Consider the following 17,864-nt stretch of genomic DNA (forward strand, 5'->3'; position numbering starts at 1 on the left):
TTGCTCAGTACAGATTATTTTCAGCATGCCTCAGGACAGGATATGTTATCTCATGCATATTTTAATTCAGATTTTTACTCGTTACCTGTGATATATGCATGCTGAGTCTTTAGGCTCACTAGACTTGATTGTTGTAGGTACTGATGAGGCCAGGGCCGAGGGCGGGGACAAGTTAGCCAGCTTGGGTCGGCAGTAGTGGCACCCGAGGACCTCAGAGCAGTAGTTGTTATTTTATTCCGCAAACATTTTATCAATCATTGGATATTTTTAAATTGTGATTTTTGGCAAACTTTATTTTCTTCCGCTGCAATATTTTGAAATATTGAACTTGATTCACCAGTGATTTTATGAATGAGGCTATTTATGTTCTTTTAAAAAAGAAAATTTTTAATTTTCCGCAAATTTTCAAGCAAGAAGTTCAAGGGCCTTTTACAATTGGTATTAGAGCGGTGGTTCTGTATAGGGTTTCACTACTACTGACCGCGAGAAGCTCACGAAGCCACGTCTTCGGTCTGTAAGTTTTTCAGTTCAGCATTTTGTTCAGCATTTTAGTTAAAGCATGAATTATTTTGTCAGCATGCTTCCAGATTTTCAGTACTTCAGTGTTCATTTAAAATAAATTATGGAATTATGCATGTTAGTTACGTATGGGTTATGTTGGAACAGTATGCTCCCTAGATGCATTTTAGAGCGCAACAGAGAGGAGGAGCCTCGCCGAGAGGACAGGGAGGAGCGTAGACCGGAGGGAGACCTACCACCTCCTCCACCGCCCCCACCGGACATGAGTGCCCAGATGTTAGCTGGGATGGCACAGTTCTTCGCACAGTTTGCGGGGGACAATGCCGCAGCCGTAGCCGCAGCCGCAGCCAGGCCGACAGGGCCCGAGGCTGTTTATGAGCGATTCATGAAGATGCGCCCGAAGGAATTCTCTGGGACATCTGACCCCATGGTTGCCGAGGGATGGATCAAATCCCTCGAGGTTATCTTCGATTTTATGGAGCTGGGAGACGCAGACCGAGTCCGATGTGCCACCTACCTGTTCACTGGAGACGCCCGCTTATGGTGGAAAGGAGCTTCGGTAGCCCTTACATTGGCTACACTTTCTTGGACCCGCTTTACGGAGGTTTTCTACTCCAAGTATTTTGCTGAGCAGGTTCGCACCAGGCTGACCACCGAGTTCATGAGTCTGAGACAGGGGGATATGTCGGTTACGGAGTTTATCCGTAAGTTCGAGAGGGGCTGTCACTTTGTGCCCCTGATCGCGAATGATGCCAGAGCCAAGCAGATGCACTTCCTAGTGGGTTTACGGCCGATCTTGCGCCGGGATGTTAGGGTGTCTGACCCTGCTACTTATGAGATTGCCGTCTCCAAAGCCTTAACCGCAGAGCAGGATCTGCGGGATATCGAGAGGGATCGCCAAGGCAAGCGCCCAGTCCAGGCACTGCACCCCCCTCTCCTCATCAGCATCAGCAGCGGAATAAGAGGCCTTTTCATGGACCGCCCAGGAACCAAGGCCAGCAGCAACAGCAGCAGCAGCAGCGGCGACGCCCAGCCCCGAGGACTCAGGAGCACCCAGTCTGTCCCAGGTGCTCACGTCGCCATCCTGGAGCATGTATGGCTGGCTCAGGAAAGTGTTTTAAGTGTGCAGTCCAGACCACATGTTGCTACAGTGCCCTCAGAGGAATCTGCCTACCCAAGGCAGAGTTTTTGCTGTCCATGCCGCGGAAACCAACCCGGAGACTATGTTGTTGACAGGTACCTTTAAACTTTAAGTTATTATTTGAATTTCCGTGTTTTGGGAATAAGGATTAAGATTGAACTTAGAACTGTGATAGGATTGCATGCTCTACTCAGTAGTATTTTGGAGATTTAAGTTAGAAGAACTTTGACCATTGCGTGTCTATAAGTTTAGTTTATGTAACTACTGGATTCAACTTAGAGCTCCGCTCTTTCAGGGAGAATTTTTATATCTGGTTCCGCTACCAAGGCCTTGATAGATTCAGGGGCCACTCACTCGTTTATTTCGGAGGTCTTTGTTAACTTTCTCAAGATCAAGACCACTGGGCTAGACATAGCCTTTTCAGTAGTGTTGCCGTCAGGCGAGGAGATGGCAGCCACCAATGTTATCCGAGATATAGACCTTGAGCTGCACGGTAATCTTGTTTATGCGGATCTGATTGTGCTACCGATGCCAGAATTTGACATCATCCTAGGGATGGACTGGCTATTGAGGAACAGAATGTTGATAGACTTCCAGCGGAGATCTGTTCTTGTCCGACTGCCTGGAATGGAGCAGTTCTTATTTGAGCCGGACAGGTACTTTCCTTTACCGCGCATTATTCCTTATGTTCAGGCTAGGAAATTCATGCATAGAGGGTGTCGGGCATTTCTAGCGACCTTTTTATCTGTCCCCGAGGAACCCAGCCAGTCAGCCTCAGATGTTCCGATTGTCAGAGATTTCTTAGACGTTTTTCCCGAAGACGTCTCTGGGATGCCACCCGAGAGAGAGGTGGAGTTTTCCATTGAGCTTATGCCAGGTACGGCTCCGATATCCAAAGCGCCGTACCGACTAGCACCGACAGAGATGGCAGAGCTTAAGAAGCAGATTCAGGAACTTCTCGACAAGGAGTTTATTCGCCCGAGCTTTTCTCCATGGGGCGCGCCGGTCTTATTTGTGAAAAAGAAGGATGGCTCGATGAGGCTTTGCATTGACTACCGGGAGTTGAATAGGGTTACAGTGAAGAATAAATACCCACTGCCGAGGATTGAGGATCTGTTTGACCAGTTGCAGGGAGCTTCGATTTTCTCCAAGATAGATCTGCGTTCTGGTTATCATCAGTTGAGGGTGAGAGATGCTGATGTCTCGAAGACTGCTTTCAGGACTCGTTATGGTCACTACGAGTTCCTTGTGATGCCGTTCAGTCTGATGAATGCGCCAGCGATCTTCATGGATCTAATGAATCGCGTGTTTCAGCCGTATCTCGACCAATTTGTGATAGTGTTCATAGATGACATACTCGTCTACTCCAAGAGTCGGGAGGAGCACAGCAGGCATCTGACCACAGTGTTGCAGACATTGTAGAAGCACAAATTATTCGCAAAGTTCAATAAATGCGAATTTTGGTTAGAGAAAGTGGCGTTCTTGGGCCACATTGTCTCCAGCAGTGGTATTGAGGTAGACCCCGCAAAAGTTGCAGCAGTCAGAGATTGGGTTGTGCCTCAGAATGCATCCGAGATCCGCAGTTTTCTTGGGCTAGCAGGATATTACAGAAAGTTCATTCTGGGATTTTCCTCCATTGCCGTTCCACTCACAGCACTGACCAAGAAAAATGTGAAATTTGTGTGGAGCGAGGAGTGTTAGAAGAGCTTCGATACCTTGAAGCAAGCTCTTATCTCAGCACCAGTTTTGGCCGTGCCGTCAGGGTCCGGTGAGTTTGTTCTTTATACCGATACTTCGAAGCTTGGTTTAGGTGCAGTTTTGATGTAGCATGGGAGAGTGATAGCGTATGCTTCTCGACAGCTGAAAATCCACGAGAAGAATTAACCTACCCATGATCTGGAGTTAGCCGCCGTAGTTTTTGCTTTGAAAATTTGGACGCACTATCTGTATGGAGAGAAATGCCAGATCTTTACCGACCACAAGAGCCTCAAGTATTTCTTTACGCAGAAGGAGCTGAACATGCGTCAGAGGCGTTGGTTGGAGCTTGTGAAAGACTACGATTGTGACATTAGCTACCACCCGGGTAAAGCTAATGTAGTTGCGGATGCATTGAGCAGAAAAGTCGCAGTGATGGCTCATTTGACGATTCAAAAACCTCTTCAGTTTGAGATACTGAGGTTTGATCTCGAGACTTATCCTCGAGGTAGAGTTCCTCGTTTATCTACCTTGGCTATCCAGTCCTCTCTTATTGACCGTATTCGCCGTGGTCAGGCAGCAGATGAGTAGTTAGCACAGTGGAAGAAGAGAGATGAGGCCAAGGGCAGTGTCTTGTATTCAGTCAGTGATGGTATTGTGAGATACCGAGACAGGATATGGGTTCCTAGCAGTGATTCTATCCGAGCAGATATCTTATCAGAAGCCCATACGTCGCCGTATTCTATTCATCCAGGGAGTACGAAGATGTACAAGGATCTGCAGCTATTGTATTGGTGGCCAGGGATGAAGAAGGACATCAGGCGATTTGTGTCCGAGTGTCTGACTTGCCAGTTAGTGAAGGCCGAGCATCAGACACCAGCAGGTTTGCTCAAGCCTCTCCCTATTCCCGAGTGAAGTGGGAGAATGTTACCATGGATTTTGTGACCGGATTGGCGAAGTCAGCCAGGGGATCGAATGCTATTTGGGTGATTGTAGATCGTCTTACCAAATCAGCGCACTTCTTGCCTATTAAGACGACTTTCACCATGGTTCAGTATGCAGAGCTGTATATCCGAGAGATAGTCCGACTCCATGGTATTCCAGTTTCGATCGTATCCGACAGAGATCCCAGATTCACTTCCTCATTTTGGAAGAGCTTGCATTCGACTTTGGGTACGAAGTTGCTGTTTAGCACAGCTTTCCATCCACAACAGATGGGCAGCCGGAGCGAGTTATTCAGATTTTGGAGGATCTTCTTCGCACTTGCGTCATTGATTTCTCAGGGAGTTGGGAGTCGAACTTGCCACTGGTTGAGTTCACCTACAACAACAGCTTCAAGTCTTCTATTGGTATGGCTCCGTATGAAGCGCTGTTTGGCCGCAAGTGCAGATCTCCTGTTCATTGGGATGAAGTAGGAGAGAGAGCAGAGTTGGTCCCAGAGATTGTTCAGCAGGCAGCAGATGTAGTAGTCAAGATCCGTGATAGGATGAGGACTGCTCAGAGCCGACAGAAGAGTTATGCCGATCGGCGGAGGAGAGACTTAGAGTTTGCAGTGGGCGATCATGTCTTTGTGAAAGTGGCACCTATGAAGGGTGTCATGAGATTTGGCAAGAAAGGGAAGCTCAGTCCGAGATTCATTGGACCATTTGAGATCCTCGACAGAGTTGGGACGCTAGCTTATCGTGTGGCTCTTCCGTCGAATCTGGCCAGAGTACACAGTGTCTTTCACGTCTCCATGCTGAGGAAGTATATGGCAAATCCTTCGCATGTGCTGAATTTCGAGCCGTTGCAGCTTACTCCGAACTTATCTTATGAGGAAAGACCCGTGCAGATCCTAGACAGACAGGAGAAGAAGCTTCGGAACAAGCTGGTTAAGCGAGTCAAAGTCAAATGGCTCAACCATTCAGAGGACGAAGCTACGTGAGAGTCTGAGCCGGAGATGAGAGATCGTTACCCCGAGCTATTCGGTGAGTTCTAATTTCGAGGACGAAATTTCTTTTAAGGGGGGAAAGATTGTAGAACCCGTAAATCAGTCTACGCATAAGCCATGCATAATTCTAGATTTTTAAATTTAATTGACTTCATTGGATGATTATTTAAATGCATTTCTTTGAAGTTGATTTTTCAGTTATTTCAGTGAGGCCGGATTTGGAGTTGGAGTTTTGAGATAGAATTCAAGATTTGAGAAATATTTTCAGAAGTTATTTTAGCTAGCAAGTAAGTTCATTTAAGTTAAAAAAAAAAAAAAAAGGAGGTTTGAGGATTTAATTTAAGATGCTTGAGGTGATTAAGAAATAAGCTCCTTTAAGTTGCATAATTAATGGTTTTATTCACTAAATTAATTAGGGATTAGTGAGGCTTTTAAGGTTTATAAATTTACTAGCTAGATAACATTTTTCCCTTCCCTTTTAATTGTTAAATTTCGGCCACCCCTTTTTGTTGATCAAATAATTCATTTGCCAACTCATCATTTGACCAATTCTTTGTCATCTTTTAGCATGCTAACCTTTTCTAGTGGTAATCAACTTTAATTAATTAATGTTAGAACAATATCCTAGTCTAGATGAGCATGTAGAATCGGTCATTGCACCGCCATAATCCCTCCAAGTAGAATTGATAGCAAACCACAATTCAAAATTCAAAAAAATGGAGACTTGGTCTTGATTCTTTTCCTATATTTTGCACCCATCTCCCTCACTCCCCTAACCATCATATCCCCTCCCTTAGTCACGAAATTCAGAGTGTTTTTGAGAGAGGAAAACCGTGGGACTCATAGCTAAGCGAAGGGAGAAAAATCGAGTAGAAGAGGAAAGGAAAGAAGCGCTCCATCTCCTCCGTGCCGCGTCGTTGTCGTTTCGTTCGTTTTCTTTCGAAACGAAACCAGGCATGTCTAGATCCTTTCAAAAACCTCAATCAAGTCCTATTATCATTTACATGATTATTTTTTTGTGCAAAAACCACATATCAGATTTTTCAAAAGAAAATGCATGCATAATTTCGGCCCTTCATGGCAGCTTCACGTTTTCTTTTAGTTTTGATGGTTTCAGGTTGTGGTTCGACCCCAGGCTCCCAAGGTGACTTCTAGACACGTAATAGGATGAATTAGGACCATGTTGGCCCATTCATTCACCACCCATGCTTGCTGTAAAACCGAAATGACAGCAAGTTTCCCATAGGCGCAGATTGGTGTTCGAAATTTCAGTTTTTATGTCAAGGGGCTGGATCTGATCTTGGCTGCCCTAAGGGCTCTTAGCCATGGTTGGATCACTCCCCTAGCATGTCTAAGACGTGACTAAGTCGCCCTTTTGGTGGCTTGGTCCATGGCTCATCGGTTTTTAAATAAACAACAAGAACAACCCCTCCCCTCTCGGTTTCCCTTCTTTTGACAGCAACATGTATTTCGAATTGTGTGGTTTGATGTGGATCTTGGTTGGCCTATGGCACTTATCCACGGTTCATACCATGCCCCTAGATGTCTAGATCGTGCCATGGTCAATCAAATGGCCACTGGAACGACACGAGACATCGATCAAAGTACATCACTACACACACATACACGTGGGGCTCGGTTGGAGTGTCGTTTGAGTTATGGTGTGATGCGGATTGTGGCTGGCCTAGGGCCCTTAGCCATGGTTCGAATCATTCCTTGGGATGTTGGTAAGAGTCTCTGGTTGGTGGTTCATGCCTCCAATGGCCGGTAGTCTCGAAAACAACACAAGTTACGCAATGGTACAGTTGCTGGAATTTTACAGCAAGTTGCTGTGTCGGTTCGGTGGCTTGTTCGAGTTCTCGGTTGGATTTTAGCCTATGGACTTGGACTAGACATTGCCCCTTTGAGTTGGAAAGGTCATGTTTTTGACCGTTTGTGATTTGGATCATTTTTGAGGTCGTACGAGAATTTACGGTGCGATGTGCCAAATTAACTCTCGAAAGAGCGTTTCGTGTTTTGGCCTCCATTACACCTAGATTTCGACCCTATCATTTTAGGAGCATTATTTTATGATTTTTCAGCGTATTTTAATCATGACTATACGTCGGTTCGGTGTCGGTTCAGGTTGGCTCGGAGTCATGATTAAATGCGAAGTCATTAGGCGTCATAGTCGCATCTTTTGAACTAAATTGCATAGTTGGTCAAGTTTAAGCTATTGCATATTTTCATAGCACAATTAGGTTGCAGCGAGCCTGGGGACGATCCAATCCAATCCAGTTGGTAAAATTACGGGACATTTTGATTATGCCAGTTAATTATTTTACGTGCATTAAATAGAAAATGATTATTCTTGAGATTTGTGCGATATGGCTTGTGGTTCATTCACTATGTGGGAGTGTTATTTTATACGGTCGCCAGTGACCGATCAGTTCAGTATGGTACCACCCGGTTGCCAATGACCGGCCAGCTCAGTTCAGTTTCAGACTCCCCGGTAGCCAGTTACCGATCAGTTCAGCTTAGTGCAGTGGCCACAGGCGTAAAACATAATCTCAACAGAAAATTTTACCAGTTATTTCAGTACAGGCTGCAAGGAGAAAACATTTTTTTTATTGTGATTATCAGTTCAGTTATGCACGTATTCTAATTGCTCAGTACAGATTATTTTCAGCATGCCTCAGGACAGGATATGTTATCTCATGCATATTTTAATTCAGATTTTTACTCGTTACCTGCGATATATGCATGCTGAGTCTTTAGGCTCACTAGACTTGATTGTTGTAGGTACTGATGAGGCCAGGGCCGAGGGCGGGGACCAGTGAGCCAGCTTGGGTCGGCAGTAGTGGCACCCGAGGACCTCAGAGCAGTAGTTGTTATTTTATTCCGCAAACATTTTATCAGTCGTTGGATATTTTTAAATTGTGATTTTTGGCAAACTTAATTTTATTCCGCTGCAATATTTTGAAATATTGAACTTGATTCACCAGTGATTTTATGAATGAGGCCATTTAAGTTCTTTTAAAAAAGAAAATTTTTAATTTTCCGCAAATTTTCAAGCAAGAAGTTCAAGGGCCTTTACAATGGCCCTCTTCAAGAAGTAGACCATACCTCATAGGTGGTCTCGAGACTCTCTCGGATCTTCTAGGAGCTTGTATCTTCTCTCTTGGCTCTTCGGGTGTGGGTTCTACAATAGTGGGTGTCTCTCGAACCTCTTCGAGTTCTATCATCTCGCCTTTTCAATCTAATAGAAATTCCTTTTCTAAAAAGGTTGCATTCCTAGAAATAAACACCTTTGTTTCTTGGGGATGATAGAAGTAGTATCAAACCGAATTCTTTGGATATCCCACAAAGTAACATAAAATGGATCGACTATCCAATTTATCTCCCACTACCTGCTTCACATAAGCAGGGCACCCCCATATTCTAAGATAAGAATATTTGGGTGGCTTACCCATCCATATCTCATATGGTGTTTTATCAACTGCCTTTGTATGGACATTGTTCAACAACAGTGCCGTTGTCTCAAGCGCATATCCCCTAAAGGATGGCGGCAACTCCGTGAACCCCATCATAGACCGAACCATGTCCATCAAAGTCCGGTTACAACGCTATGAAACACCATTCAACTATGGTGTAGCGGGCGGAGTCCACTGCGAGAGAATCCCATCCGGCACTCAAGTACTCACGACCCCGATCCGATCGAAGTGTCTTGATGCTTCGTCCCAACTGTTTATCTACTTCACTTCTGAATTCTTTGAACCTTTCAAAGGCTTCAGATTTGTATTTCATCAAATACACATACCCATACCTCGAAAAGTCATCGGTAAAGGTGATGAAGTAGGCATGTCCATGCTAGTGGTAATGCTAAGCGGACCGCACACATCGGTATGGATCAAATCCAATAACCCTTTGGCTCGCTCCACATGGCCCTTAAAGGGAATTTTGGTCATCTTTCCTTTCAGACAGGATTCACAAGTCGTGAGAGCATTAATATCAGACATATCAAACATGCCCACTCCTACTAACTTGTTCATTCTTCTTAGGGAAATATGTCCTAATCGAGCATGCCATAATTGTGCCGAATTTAGAGTATCTTGTTTTCGCTTGTTTGTTGTTGTTATTGCTTGGACATTGTTTAGTGGAATATCTTTCAATTTTAAGGTGTAGAGATCGTTTTCAAGTTCTCCAGTACCAATTAAACATTCATTCTTGTAAATATTGCAAACACCTTTGCTAAATAAACAAGAAAATCCATCTTTATCAAGCATAGAATGTTTTTCACCAATTCAGGTACAAACAAAACATCTCTTAACATTAACTTAAAATCATTGTTCAAATACAAACAAACATCTCCTACGGCCTTAGCAGCAACCCTTGCTCCATTGCCCATCCTCAAGAAGGTCTCACCTTCCCTGAGCCTCCTACTTCTTCCCATCGCCTGCAAATCATTACAGAGATGTGAGCCACAGTCGGTATCCAATACCCAAGAAGTAGAGTTAATTGAAATGTTTACTTCAATATAGAACATACCGTTTCCAGAACTCTTCTGGTCAAGATATTCCCTGCAATTACGCCTCCAATGTCTAGGCTTCTTGCAGTGATGACAAATGTCAACAGTCTTGTCCGCCTTCACTGGTGTGGCTGCCACAACGGGACCCGGAATCTGCCTCTTCAAGGGCACATTCTTCTTGGGACGTTGGAAAGAACGCTTCTTTCCCTTCCCAGGTGGATCGGTCTTCGTACAAGATGAAGAGCCCACAAAAAGAACCGGCTTCTCTTTCTTGATGGTGGACAAAATGGTCACAAGCTTGTTCACCAACTCCTCAAGGGTCGGCTCCATCTTGTTCATGTTGAAGTTCACCACAAAAAGATCAAATGAACTGGGCAATGACAACAGCAACACGCCGGTGGTCAGCTCCAAAGGCAACATCAAATACATGCCAACGAGCTTGTTCACGAGCCCAATCATCTTTAGGCCATGCTCATGGACCGAGGCCCCATCTCGCATGCGCAAAGTGATCAGCTCCTTGACGGTAGCATGCCTAAGAGGCCGAGTCTGCTCACCAAAGAGCTCCTTGAGGTGCAAATGAATGTCATCAGCATTCTTTGCATCCTCAAACGCCTCTGCAGCTCATCATTCATAGAAGCCTGCATGTAACACCTGGCCTTCAAGTCATGGTCACACCATTCCTTGTAAGTCTGCAATTCCTCAGGAGTGCAGCTAGTCGGAGCCTCAATAGGGGGCGACTCAGTCAGTTTTTATGCAATCTTTTCCGAGTTCAAGACGATTTTCAAGTTTCTTAGCCAAGTGAGGTAATTAGGTCCGGTTAATACATGTTTTTCGAGAATAACAGACAGCGGATTGCGAATCGAAGACATTGTCGAATTAGTACTGAAAAGTAAAACAGATAAATGTTAATGACTATTTTAAAATATTTAGTAATATATAAAGTATGGACTTTTACTTTATAAATTTTCGCTCCCACTGTTTTGACATTTTCACTACCTTCTAGTGAAGACGGGAAATTCCTTTTTCTCAGTAGGTACGTAAGGTCCAATTAGCGAATTATGATCCCGAATAATATCAGCCAATCATAATTCCTAAAAGGTAGTTTCCAATTGCATCACCATGCAAACCTTTACGTAAACTTTTGTCTCACGTTTGATTAGGACCCAATAATATGACGTCGTTCATCTTTACGTGTCAAGCCTTACCCATCGATGTTGAACCTTAATGGACGGTCGCCATATGTTCCCTCAATAATATGAGCCGAAATTATGGGAGTTCCACGTAGTTCACATCACCATGTCAATGGATGTCACAGCTTTCCGGCACCCAGGGCCCCCCCAATAATATGAGCCGAGCCCCGAGCACGGGTAGCGTTCATCATGCACCCATTTTCGATTTTTGGGCTTGATATTAATTTTGAATCTTATTCAAAATGAGGGTTTTTAATTTTGAAAGGTCTCATCATTAATTTTATTTAAAAGTTTGCCATGTTTGATCGTATGTTTGCCGGATTCATGCAACTTTGTTATTATCATAATAATAACAAACATACTCACTATTTATAACATATCATGCATATATTATAAACAGTAAAAAAAACAAGGATGATCAATCGCCCCAAAACTAATGGCCCGTGTGAGCTAAACACAGGCCTAGGTCCAATCCTAGGGAAACGCAAGGGATGCAAATGCAACTATTACATTAGTTTCCAATATTTACATGTCTTCGATCTTCATAATCATCATGACCACCATCTTCCAATCTTGATCATCCACTATACTAATATTTACAAATAAATATCCATGGCAAATAGGGATACATCTCATGGGGTGGGAACGGGCCATAAACCAAGCCCAGTTTATAAATTGATAATTATTACAATCATTCAACACAAAATATCCTAGCATACACCTAGCAAATTGGGCTTGGGCTTTTGATCATCCTTCATGCATAATATCACATATCATACACCATCAATTAATTATCACAATAATTAATTGATCCAATATTATATATCTTGATCCAATCATTAACCGCCACGATTATAAACTAAATTAACAAAGTATACAAACACATTTGTCTACTTTTCAATTAATTTATTTATAACCGAATTTCTTGTAAATCACCATTTAATATAAATAACTAAAGTCCAACTTCAATTATTTATTTCATGAGAAGATATTTGCAACTTTTGTAATTTTAAACTTAAGGGCCCAAAAACACATTTTTCAACAAAAAATATTTTAGCCCATTTAAAATTCACAAATATGTTAGCCATCCAATGGCCTAACAACTCAAGGCCCATGATACTTAGATATTTCAAAACACTTTTTGAAAACCCTAGTCGTCATCGCCGTCGCCGGAGCTCCGTCGCCGAATTCCGGTCAATTTTTTTTTTTATTTTTCAAAGGAGCTGGTCGGGCTGCCCAAAAATCGCCCAAATATGCCTTGATTTTTGTTGCAAAAATTTTATCTCATGCGGTTAGAAATCGACCTCAATATAATATTATGTATATGCTACAAAAACAAGTACCCTTAGCTCATGATACCACTTGAAAGAGGATCGATTTTAGGTGCTCGAAAGGCAACGGAAGCAACAAAATTTTCGAAATTCATATTTCTAGCATAAAATTTCGAGCACCTCAATACTAGTGTGTAGCAAATACAAAAACACAACTATGAAATTCATAGGGTGTTGAGAAATCATTACCTATCAATCACAATGGATTGATGATGGCCCCAACTAAGGTGTAAACACCTTAGCTCTTGATGGGATGACCTTCTACAAGCTCTCCTCCTTTCCTTCAAAAATTAGGCCCATCACTTGCTAACTAGAACCCTTCTTACTTTGCACTAGAAAAATAAGAAGAATTTTCTTTGAGAAGAGAATTGTTTCTCCAACAATTGAAGAACAAAGTGGAGAGAAAAATGAGGAGAATTCCCCTTCAAAATTTCGGCCAACTCTACTTGTGGGAGACAAGGGGGAAGACTTTTCTTGGTTGTGGAAAAAAGTAAAGCAAAAAAGTTTCATGCGATGCAATTTTTAATAAAAAGTATTCCCCAACTCTTCACCTCCCAAGCATGCAATGTGACTTGGGCTTGTAACTATTACAAGGCCCATGGACTTTATTTAAATGTCTCAAACACAATTGAGTCCATTTAAAGTTTACTTGATCTTACTCAAGCCCACTAGTTTAATAATTATTTCTAATTGGGCTCTACAAGACCCAATGTTATTTAATTAATCCAACACTTGAATTAATTTAATTATTTAGACTCTACTAGGTCCACTAGTGTTTAATTAATTAAACACTTGAATTAATTTAATTTAGTCCATAATAGTGTTTATGAAAATCATAATTTTCAAATACATTATTTATTTGGCTAACATTTAAGTTAAGGACACATTCATAAATTAAAAATTACATTTCCCTCATAAAAGTCATACTTCTATTTTTCCTCAAGCTTATAAACTCCTTTATAAGCCGTTCAACACATTGAACTATTTTATTTCTCAACGGGATCTAGAAAGCTAGTACTTGTGTGACCCTCAATGGTTCATTGATACAACTAGCCGTGGTTTCACATCTCCATGTGATTCGGACTAAACATGTCCTTATACGAGCATACCCCAATCGCTCCATTCTTACTTATCAACTCCTTGATAACAAGAATGTCAGAACTCAAGTCTGTTAGTACCCAACCAATCATGTTAAACGCCTAGCAGCATCGCTCACATGATTCCCTAGGTATCAAATGATAGTGCCTGCAAGAACCATTCAATTATGGTTAGCGTACAGTACGGTCCCTTCAACTCATATATCCCGATCGATTCGACAACCATTGGTATATCGAGAGTTGTCAATGAATCGATACTATGTGTCATGTCGTAGTTGCATCGATGCACCATACTCTGATCAGAGATTTTATACTACACATACATGAGAACACATAGGATATCCATACCCGAAGGTAAGCGGTGAATCCCCGACTACAATGCATTGACTCCAATATGTTTCGACAGAACACCCAACCTTGCCACCTGATGATCCCATGAGAGTCGGTAAACAAGTCAAAGTGTAATTCTAGCACATAGAGTCTCAATGTTGTCCTGGGTCATAAAGACTAATGGTGTACAACCATAAACTAGGACTTTCCACTCGATAAGTGAGAACCATTTGGAAAGTCCTTTATGGAGGGTTGTTCAGTGCACTCTACAAGGAGCACCTATCTGCATGCTCGGACATCACAATACCCTCTACCAATGAAACATGGTACTCAAATCGCAGATACTAGTCTCAAACTCGAGTGGCCTATATCCTTCTTAGCAGTTGTAGCTCAGTTGACAGTGCAGAGACCTCTTCAGTCTGAGATTCAGAGGTTTGGGCTAGAGGTTTATTCCAAGGGCAGAGCCCCCAGACTATCTAATCTGACAGTCCAATCTACCTTGCTAGACCGCATTCATGCAGGCCAGCCTTCAGACGAGCAGTTGCAAAAATGGAGGCTGAAGGATGAAGCCAAGGACAGTGTACTCTACACCATGATAGATGTTATGGTGAGATACAGATGTAGAATGTGGCTGCCTAGTGTTGATTCGATCAGAGAGGATATTCTGACAGAGGCACATGCATCCCCATATTCAATCCACCCGAGAGGCACCAAAATGTACAAGGACTTGCAGATTTTGTATTGGTGGTCAGGGATGAAGCGAGACATCCGCAGATTCGTGTCTGAATGCCTCACTTGTCAGCAGGTGAAGACCGAACATCAGAGGCCAGCAGGAAATACTTAAGCCACTCCCTATCCCCGAGTGGAAATGGGAGAATATTACAATGGACTTTGTGGTTGGTTTGCCGAGGTCAGTCAGAGGATTTAACACCATTTGGGTTATAGTGGACCGATTCACCAAGTCAGCACATTTCCTGCCAGTGAAGACGACTTTCTCCATGACGCAGTATGCGGAGCTTTATATCAGGGAGATAGTTCGATTGCATGGGATCCCAGTTTCTATTATGTCCGACAGGGACCCGAGATTTAAATTGTCCTTTTGGAAGAGCCTACATGCAGCCATGGGGACGAAGTTGCTTTTCAGTACCGCTTTTCACCCGCAGACAGATGGCCAGTCTGAGCGAGTGATTCATATTTTGGAGGATTTATTGTGAGCATGTATGATAGATTTCCAGGGAACTTGGGAATCAAAGCTACCTCTAGTGGAGTTTACCTACAACAACAGTTTTCAATCATCCATTGATATGGCTCCCTACGAGGCGTTGTATGGAAGGAAGTGCAGATCACCAATTCATTGGGATGAGGTTGGTGAGAGAGCAGAACTTGTTCCGGAGATATTTCAGCAGACTGCAGATGTGGTGGTCAAGATTCGAGACAGAATGAAGACCGCCCAGAGTCGCTAAAAGAGCTATGCAGATAAGAGGAGAAGAGATCTCGAGTTTTCCGTAGGCGATCACGTTTTTATAAAGATAGCACCCATGAAAGGTGTTATGAGATTTGGAAAGAGAGGCAAGCTCAGTCCGAGGTTTATTGGACCGTTTGAAATTCTCGACAGAGTTGGGACACTAGCCTATCGTGTTGCCCTTCCACCGAATCTGGCTGGGGTGCACAATGTGTTCCATGTCTCGATGCTGAGGAATTATCTAGCTAATCCTTCGCACGTGTTGAGCTATGAACCTTTACAGTTGGCTCCAGACCTGTCATATAAGGAAAGACCCGTCCAAATCCTAGACAGACAGGAGCGGAGACTTCGGAACAAAGTGACCAAGTTGGTCAGAGTCCGGTGGCTAAATCAGTCAGTGGAGGAAGCCAGTGGAAGCCGAGGCAGACATGAAATCGCTACCCGGAATTGTTCGGTAACATTTAATTTCGAGGAAGAAATTTATATAAGTGGGGGAGGAACTGTAGAGCCCAAAATCAGTACACGTATAACTAATGCATTTATTTAATTATTAAAGCATTTATTTAATTTTTAAAATGATTTTAGTGATGCATGATTTATTTAAATTGCATTATTTTAATGTTTATGTGATGCAAGTTAAAATGTTTTCTCGAGTTTCATGTTTCAGGCGATTATTCGATGCGGGATCGAGGAGATGAGATCAGGGACGATTTTTGGTAATTTTAAAACGTGATATTTTATTTTAAGTTGGGCTTGGGGCATTTTAACTCATTTATTAAGTTTTTATCATTTTAAAGCCTAATTGAATTATTAGGTGATTTTAAGATTTTCTTTTAAAACCTTTAAAGATTTTCGATTGTGTATCTTGAAATTTTAAAGTGGGTTAGCAATATTAGCATTTAAACTAGCAATTTAGTAGCAATTTAATTACCATTTTTATTAGCATGATAATTTTGTAATTAAACAAAATTTTTCCCTAATTACCTAGCAAAACTCACGCACACAACCACACATACACTTTTTCACACACTAGAAACCTATAACACACACACTGTGGGGACCCGAACGCTAATTCGATTCTTAATCATCTTTGGGACTAATTACTCAATTATAATAAACAGGGTCTAATTTTTTTTTTAAATACTAGCGGAAACGTTATGTAAATCAATCTAAATTACATATTAAATATAAACATACAAGTCCTGTATGGTCTACAATAATCCAACTAGGTTCAACTACATATCAGTGCTGACTCCTAATTTATTTCTGAGCCTGGATCTCCACGCTATCTAGTCCAGCCTCGTTCTCTTCTTGACCCTGATCCTGTCCCACCTGTTGTCATGCACACATACAAACAAGACAAAAGCCGGATAACTCCGGTGAGAATTACATTCCCAGTATAAATCATGTATACATGCAATCATATGAACAATATAAAAGCATATAACAGATATTCATAACATGTATCAAAATAGGAACATGAATCAAATATTCGTAGCATGTATCATAATCCGAAACATGAATTAATATCAACAATAATCCTTACTCTAAACATGTACCATAATCAGGAGCATAAATCAACATCAATAAATGAATCAATATCCGTAACTCTTAAACTCAGACTAGAATCAATCCTAGTCTAGGGATCCCGATTCCCAGACGTTGGCATTCCATATCGATCACCAGTAATAGAAGAAACTCCAATTCTATCCACATCGATATGGTGTCGATCTCCAGTAATAGAAGAAACTCCAATTATATCCACATCGATTGCCAATCGTCCGGTGACCTGTACATGATAGACTTTGGCACTTTCGCCAATTTACTATCTTGTGACATCGTGCAATGTGTCCGTGGCGATCCCACCACTATCAGGCACTTCTGTCACAAGATCACTCGACTAATACCTGCTTTCTATACATTCATAGAACAAGCATATCAAGTCAAATCAATGAACATAGTAATAAGAAGTATGTGATTTAGGGAAACTCAAGTATATCATACTATATTCGAGTCGATCTTCCGGTACCACATTGACTTATACATTTCTCTTCTCGGTCTGACGAAGACGAAGTCTCAAACTCAACTCTGTCCATCTTCAGTCTGACTCTGTCGAAGCTTTGGACTCACTGTCTGTCGATATCAATCTGGCAATAACAATATTGAATATACTGTATCAATGTATAACTCAATTCAATACCTAATCTGATCGATATCACGACACCATAATACAATCTCAATCAATACTGAATCTGATCAATATCAATTCATTGATGTTTCGACGGAATGATAATACAACCTTGATAACCACGTCAATTTCAACATCACAGATATAATAATACGGCTCATAATCAATATCAGATAAAATCAGAACCTAATCGAATTCGGTTTCAACGGCATAACGGTACCATATAAATATACTACGCAATATAAATCAACAGATATCAATTCCTGTAACTCATACTTGATAACAATACAAATCTGATATCAAATCTCAATCAAATCGACTCCGAAAATCATAACAAATACATACACAGTCTGTTCTTCGATCTGACTTCAAATATACGATGTCTACTGTATCAGAAACACTATATATGATTCATGTTCAATTCTGACGATATCATAATTTCAAATCGTATCTAAACGTAACAAAACTTACGTC

This window comes from Primulina tabacum, chromosome 4 (genome assembly GCF_025594145.1).
Source record: "Primulina tabacum isolate GXHZ01 chromosome 4, ASM2559414v2, whole genome shotgun sequence".
NCBI classification, from domain to species: Eukaryota; Viridiplantae; Streptophyta; class Magnoliopsida; order Lamiales; family Gesneriaceae; genus Primulina; species Primulina tabacum.